Source organism: Rhinoderma darwinii, chromosome 4, assembly GCF_050947455.1.
Source record: "Rhinoderma darwinii isolate aRhiDar2 chromosome 4, aRhiDar2.hap1, whole genome shotgun sequence".
Classification (NCBI taxonomy): domain Eukaryota; kingdom Metazoa; phylum Chordata; class Amphibia; order Anura; family Rhinodermatidae; genus Rhinoderma; species Rhinoderma darwinii.
Window position 1 is genome coordinate 352,833,161 of NC_134690.1, and position 7,870 is coordinate 352,841,030.

The following is a 7,870-nucleotide window of genomic DNA, read 5'->3' on the forward strand; positions in this document are numbered from 1 at the left end:
GGTTGCTGGAAATGGGCCTCTATAAACCGATGTAGATATTGCATTAAAAAACAGACGTTTGCAGCTAGAATAGTAATTTAGCACCTTAACAATGTATAGAGTGTATTTCTGATTAATGTAATGTTCTCTTCATTGAAAAAAACTGTGCTTTTCTTTCAAAAATAAGGAAATTTCTAAGTGACCCTAAACTTTTGAACGGTAGTGTTTGTACACACACACCACATATATATATATATGTATATATATATATATATATATACACACACATGCATACATATGTACACATATATATATATATATATACATACACACACACACGTATGTGTATATATATATATATATATATATATGCTTGAGAAAGGTCCTATTTTGGGATTGAAACGTTTCTGTGTGTTTGAATAAACCACCATTTTTTCATACCGGAGTGCTGCAAGTTTTCTCTTTCTATATTTGATACTTCGTCCGAGGATCAGGACGTCTTGCTGGGCACCCGTACAATAATTTTAGTGAGTGCTGCTGCTTTCTATATCTATATATATATATATATATATATATACATACATACATACATACACACACGTCGCCTTGTCGTGGCAGGTGGGCAAACACTTTTTGATCTCTTTAGTGGTTTAGGTGGCATTAGTGTCGCAGTGTGCTGTCGCCATTTCTTTTTCTGCTGTATATTTGAAGTCACAGGTGTCCTGCACCTGCATACACATTTTATATCATTTAGTTGGAATGTGCTGTTCAAATTTTTGTTGTGTTTATGGGATCCATATATGTGGGGTTAGTGACTGCCTCCATTTTTGTTCTTGCACTCCTCCCATTCTGCCCTGGGTGATTTTAATTAGTTCAATGCTGGATCCTACCATCCCCAGGTATATATGTAGGCTTAGTCCCAGTGCAGAGTAGGTCCCCACCTTACAGAGGTCGCCTTGTCGTGGCATGTGGGCAAACACTTTTTGATCAAAATGTGTACTAAGAACCTCCCTATTTGTAAGTAGATTTAGCAGTAATGCATATTTATATTTAGTGGCTTAGGTGGCATTAGTGTCGCAGTGTGCTGTCGCCATTTATTTTTCTGCTGTATATTTTAAGTCACGGGTGTTCTTGCACCTGCATACACATTTTGTATCATTTTGTTGGAATGTGTTATACACACACACACACGTGTGTGTGTCTCACATTCCAACAAAATTATACAAAACGTGTATGCAGGTGCAAGAACACCTGTGACTGCAAATATACAGACACCACTGCGATACTGGGAGTCTACAAGATCAGCAGATAGGTCCATGGTGTAACAAATTGTCAGCAGGAAATTACAGTAGGTGATCTGCTCTCTTAATAGAGCCGTGTTCATGAACTTCCAGAGAGCCTCTTTAACACGCTGTTCTGCAGGGTAAGGGATGGGATACCAAACATTGATAGGGTCATAATAAGTATCAGTGCAACTATAACTATGGATGCTGGTAATAGGGCCCTATGAATTCTACTTACACTCCTGGTAATAAAGCCAGGCATTCGCTTGTATTCATCAAGTGACTTACATTAAAAAAAAAAGTGGGCACTCAATATAAATAATGATTTAAAACCACCGGGCACCCTATGGTAATAAGGTTGGAATCACTACCGTGGCTACTCATAAGCCGATTAAAGCTATATTAATTGTAAAACTAAATAAAAATAAAGAAATCGAAGCTTTTACCTGAAAAGTAATATTAGTATTTAAATACATGACTTCACAGATTCCATTGTGACTAGAGATGTTCATAGAGCTTTTCCAGCTACCAGAACAAGCAGATTGTAGGTCCCATGTGAACATGATGCAGTATTCATCATGTTCATCTCTGGTCACTGGGGAAAACACAACCTTGTAAATTAGCCAGGTGTCCAAGTTGTGTTCAGTACCAGATACCTGAAGAGACAAGACATTGGACGTAGGAGCCTTGTTATAGAAGATTACAGCTAAGATGTAATATTCTCATAATGATATAATTCTGCTAATTATTATGGTTGACACACATCGCCTGACCGTAGTTAGAGCCATAAGAACATGTCGATTGAGCTTATAACAAGGCCAGTAAATCAAGTTGTAAACCTGTGGAGGATTCTGATCTCAGTATAGAACGCGTCTTTTCAGAGTTAAAATGTACGTATCGTTATAACTTTTTATTTTTCAGAAATCAGTAGTACATGTGGATATATGAAGCTTTGTAATGTATCGTATTAGGAGAAAGCAGCATCTTCCTCACTTTCCAGCAGCCTTTAGCTCCCCTTTCCCTGCCTGCAGGCTCTCTATTAGGCCGAAATCAGACGACCCTGGTATACGTCCGTGTGACGGCTGTGAAAACAACGGACTGTCACGATCTGTGGGTATGTGGACCCACTGGGCCGTACTGCCGTAGCGGGATAGCAGTTGGCCAACAAAGTACCAAGTCAATATATAAATAGTCCAAGCACAAGGGTACCTGTAGTGGTTCAGACAGTAACAACGGCTCGGCACAGATGGGACCTTGAGAGCAGACACCAGACGTGGTGTAACACAGCAGGCGGAACTGGTGGCATAACACGACTCCAACAGGTTTAAGGCACAGGAACAAACAGCACGGGATACAGGGTACATGTAGCAGGGCACGGCAACAATGGGAACAGGATAACACTAAGGGACCATTTGCAAGACTAACATAGGAAAACACAACAATGCTCAGGCAATGAGCAAAGGGGCAGGGCCCCTCTTATAGACTAGGGTGATCATGGGCTAATTAATGATAATTCCCATGTGCGCGTGCTAGCCCTTTAAAGCCAGGCACGAGCGTGCGCGCGCGCGCGCACTCTACAGGACACAGTGGACCGGAGCGAAAGTGAGCGCTGGCGCCTCCTGGGGAGATGCGGGTCAGTGCTCACAGATACATGGCTGCGGCCGTCGCGGGGTGATAAATCCCGATGGTCCGCGGCCATGGACGCTCCACGGCTGTCACACGGAAGGATGTATTTCAATGTGGCCGTTCACGCGGTCATTGTTTCAACAGACAGTGTGAAGGGTCCTTTGAAAAATAGAACATGTCCTATTTTGTTTCGTTTTCACGGATCCCTCGATAGACTCAAGTCCATGGGGATCCGTGAAAACAGGACACGCATGAAGGTAACTCGGATGTTAAAAAACGACCGGCTTCCACGCCAGTTTCCCCACGTTTGTCTGAATTCGGCCTAAGGGTACGTTCACATGGTGGAAACACTGCGTAAAAGGTACACAGCGTACCCACCCTGTTGCCCGCAGGAAACCCTGTACGAAAAAAAGCATCACCAAATTGTACATCTGCTATTTGTTGCAGGTTTTACCCCCCCCCCCCCCCATTGAATTAAATGGGAAAAAGACGCAACAAAGAAGCAGCAAATATAATGGACATGCTGGGGATTTAAAAAAAACGCACCCCAGGTCAATTTGAGCGTGTTTTCCGCTTATCATTTACGCAACGTGTGGATGAGATTTGTTCAGATCTCATCCACTCTGCTGTTACTGTATTATGTTGCAGATTTTCCACAACTTCATTAGTTGCGGAAAAAGCACAGTATGTATGCAACATGTGAACTTGGCCTAATGCCCCATGCACACGAACGTAAAAACTGGCCCATGGACTTCTATTGGCCACGGGTACGTCCCCGTATGCTTACGGGAATATGCCCGTGCCGTTGAAAAATATAGAACATGTCCTATTTCAGGCCGTAATTACGGCACGGGCAGGCCCATAAAAGTCTATGGGGCTCCCGTAATTACGGGTGACTACGTGTGTGCACCCGTAATTACGGGAGCGTTGCTAGGCAACGTCAGTAAATAGTCACTGTCCAGGGTGCTGAAAGAGTTAAACGATCGGCAGTAACTGTTTCAGCACCCTGGACAGTGACTTCCGATCACAATATAGATCAACATGTAAAAAAAAAAAAAAAGACGTTCATACTTACCCAGAACTCCCTGCTTCTTCCTCCAGTCCGGCTTCTAGGGATGACGTTTCAGCCCATGTGACCACTGCAGCCAATCACAAGCTGCAGCGGTCACGTGTACTGCCGCGTCATCCAGGGAGGTTGGACTGGATGTCAAGAGAGGGACGCGTCACCAAGACAACGGCCGGGTAAGTATGAATTTCTTTTACTTTTACTGTGGAAAGGGCTGTCCCTTCTCTCTATCCTGCACTGATAAAGAGAAGGGCTGCCAATTACTGCAGTGTAATTTTGCAGCGAAAACGTGCCCGTAAATACGGGTGGAATACATGTGACACCAGACCCTTATTTACGGGCACGGGTCCGTAAATACTGGTGCAATACGGGTCGAATACGTGTGAACAAGGACCCGTATTTACGCCAGTATTTATGGGAGGACAAAAATACGTTCGTGTGCATGAGGCCTAAATGTTCACAAATCTCTTCAGTCACCAACTCCACCACAGTGGCTGTTGTACCACAATTGTGGCGAACGGCAAGCGGAAAGATGCGACAGATTTATTAAGAGATGAGTCTATACAGGGGATTTGGAGCGCTGTTTCATAAAAATGGAACTCTGACCACAATAAAGACAAAAACACATTAGATAAAGGGACCACCCTTTTATAATGTCCGATTAGCTAATAATTGGAGGATCAGACCATAAACCTGAAGTGAATGTCAAACTTTAACACCATGGTGTTATTCGAAGTCCAGAATTCACTGCTAATTTATTTTGTAATATATCTTTATAATGGTCTGAGCCCCATTTTTATGATAAAGGGCTCAAAATCCCCTGCAAAGCTATAAAGTTAAATAATAAAATTGTAGCTGGCCACTAGTGGGAGCTCATTGAATACAGTTCTATTATTGAGTTCAATGTATAAGCAGTATATAGTAAGCTGCTAGTGGAGGCTGCAGTGAATCCAGAAATTACTATCTGCTGCAATTGGGTCCAACCAATTATTTTTTATACAGCACAAATTTGTTGGTCCTGGAGCGATGGCTCTGTTTCGGAGGTCAACGTAGTAGTAGCAGCAGAGCAGAGGTCACGGTATTGGAAAGAAGAGGTTAAGGCGTATTAAAAAGAAGCTGGGAATTAACTGTGAATATTCCTACAGGACACACGAAGAGTTTAATAAGGACAGGAAGCAATGTGAGGAAGAGTCATGTAGAGAGAGAATTGAATAGAGGGAATCCTAGCATGTAAAAGTCCTCCCTGATAATACTACTGTAGAAAAGACAAAAAACAAAGCACAGCTCAGGTTGTATGAGACCAAGCGTTGGTAGCCTTCGTCTTTGCTTCCTCTGCGCGTAAAGATCAGTGGCTGTTCTGATGCATCTTCCAGCGTGTTAGGGAATGTGGAAGCAAGGAGCAGATGAGCGAAAACGGTTGCTGCCAATAATGGGGCTCTATGGCAGGCAATGATGGTGCAAGGTGGCAGAAACTCTAATCGGCATACACTATGGGGAGCACAAGAGGGTGTATTTTGACAGATTTTCCCTGGCTATATGTCTCTAGATTGGGCAAGTGAAGTCATGTCCTAGCTAGGTCCCACTCTTCAGCAGCTTACTACCATTATCTATACCAGATCTCTGCAAGACTGTTCGTTTCAGGAGCTTGAACATGTTTCAGACTGAGAAATAGGCCTTTTGTGTGTTTTTTTCTTTCTTTGGTTTATTGTCCTTGTGATATTTACTGAATCTAGAGAGTCTCTCCTGTCAGAGGTGTGTTAAGGCCCTATTACACCGGCCGATTTTGGCCGATGCAGCGAGCGCCCATTAACGAGACAGATCGGCGCTCGTCTGCTCCTGTAACCAGGAGCTATGGGGATGATCGCTTGTTATAATATTATTAGTAAATAAACGATCGTTTGCCAGATAATTGCCCTGTGTATAACCCCCTTAACAGGCAAGAGAAGTAGTCAATAGGCAAATATATGGTAATCTGACTGACTGACACTTCCACTAGATTTAACAAAAGCTGGTAAATTATTTCATGCATGGCAGTAAAGTGAGAAATGTCCTCGGAAGTAATGGATGATCATGTATATATGGGGGGTATTTTAATGATAGCACTGTAAAACACAGAATGGTCTTCATACAAATGAAAGTATTGCCAACATTTACTTCCATAACATGTCATATATATCTATCTATACGCACTCATACATATACATATACATATATATGCTGTATAGATCTAAACGGTCACAAGCAAGAACGTTTTATTATATCATATCACTGCCTATCCCCATGCAAATCAACAATACAATGTACTCATTCTCCGATAACTCAGCATGATGGTTATATAGTTATTCCTCCCAGCCAGTGGCCTAGGGTGGTCTAAGGCTTCGTTGACATCTGCATCAGGGCTCCGTTCATGGGTTCCGTCTGAGCTTTCCATCAGGGGAACCCATGAACAGAACCCTGACTGAGACAAAGGGAAAACCATTGATTTTAATGGTGACGGATCCGGTGCAAATGGTTTCCGTTTGTCCCTGTAGCACAGTTGACTATGGTATTGATTCCATCAAAACGACAGAACCCTTGCACAACAGTGATAAACTGAAACCATTTGCACCGGATCAGTCACCATTGAAATCAATCAATGGTGATGGAAACGGAAACCTATGGCTTCCGTTTGTTTTGGTCAGGCTCCATTCTGACGGAAAGCTCAGATGGAATGTCAGAATTTTGAAGTTTACAAAATTAAATTAAGGAGGTGGTTTTCTTTCTCCCATCATTTCTTGAGCAACTGTTGCACGAATCACGCACAGCACATGGATGTGCGTCCGTGTGCTGTCTGTGATTTTCACGCACCAATTGACTTCAATGGGAGTGTGATGCGCCAAAAAACTTTCAAGTATAGGACATGCAGTGAGTTTCACACAGCGGACGCACGCTGCGTGAAAAACTCGGAATGTCTGAATGGCCCCATTGACTTGCATAGCTCTGTGCGACGTGCGTGATTTTCACGCGCGTATCACGGATGTGAAATACGCTCGTGTAAATAAGGCCTAAGTGTAAGTATTTCTATCAATCACGCTCACCTGCTGGCAAGAAATGATTGATCCATACAAGTGCTATTTCCAGGAAGACCATGGGTCGAAATCAAAGTGATATTGTTGAAATTTAGATGTGGGCTGCAATGAAAAATGGAGCTAGTCATGTAGTGTTATCAAATAAATTGCCACCATCAATAAGTAATTGATAATAAAGGTCATACCATAGGTTTCTGTTTCCATCACCATTGATTTCAATGGTGATGGATCCGATGCAAATGGTTTCTGTTTGTCTCAGTTGTGCAAGGGTTCTATCGTTTTGATGGAATCAATACCGTAGTAGACTGCGTGATTCATTCCGTCAAAACAACAGAACCCTTGCACAACAGGGACAAATAGAAACCATTTGCACCGGATCGGTCACTATTGAAGTAAATGGTGATGCAAACGGAAACCTATGGTTTCCGTTTGTTTCAGTCAGGGTTTCGTTCAGGGGTTCCCCGGACGGAAAGCTCAGACAGAACACATGAACAGAGCCCTGACGCAGATGTGAACGAAGCCTTAGGCCTCATGCACACATCCCTCACCATTTTTACACCTGTTTAAAACGGATCCATGTCTCTGTTATGACATCCGTGTGATTTCCGTTGTCACTCCGCGTCTGTTCCGTTTTAAATGGATGTTGTGCTTCTGTTTGTCTTCCGTTTTAAATGGTCCGTTAAAATCCATCTTGTGTGTTGAATGCATGGAACTTTGGCACTCCCTGCCGTTGCTTAGCAACGGGTCCGTGGAAAACTGACGAATGCTTTCCGTGTGCCGTCCGTTTGTTTGACAAACTCAGACTTCAATGGGCCCCGCGGTCACTGAATGACGGACAAAAGTAGGAC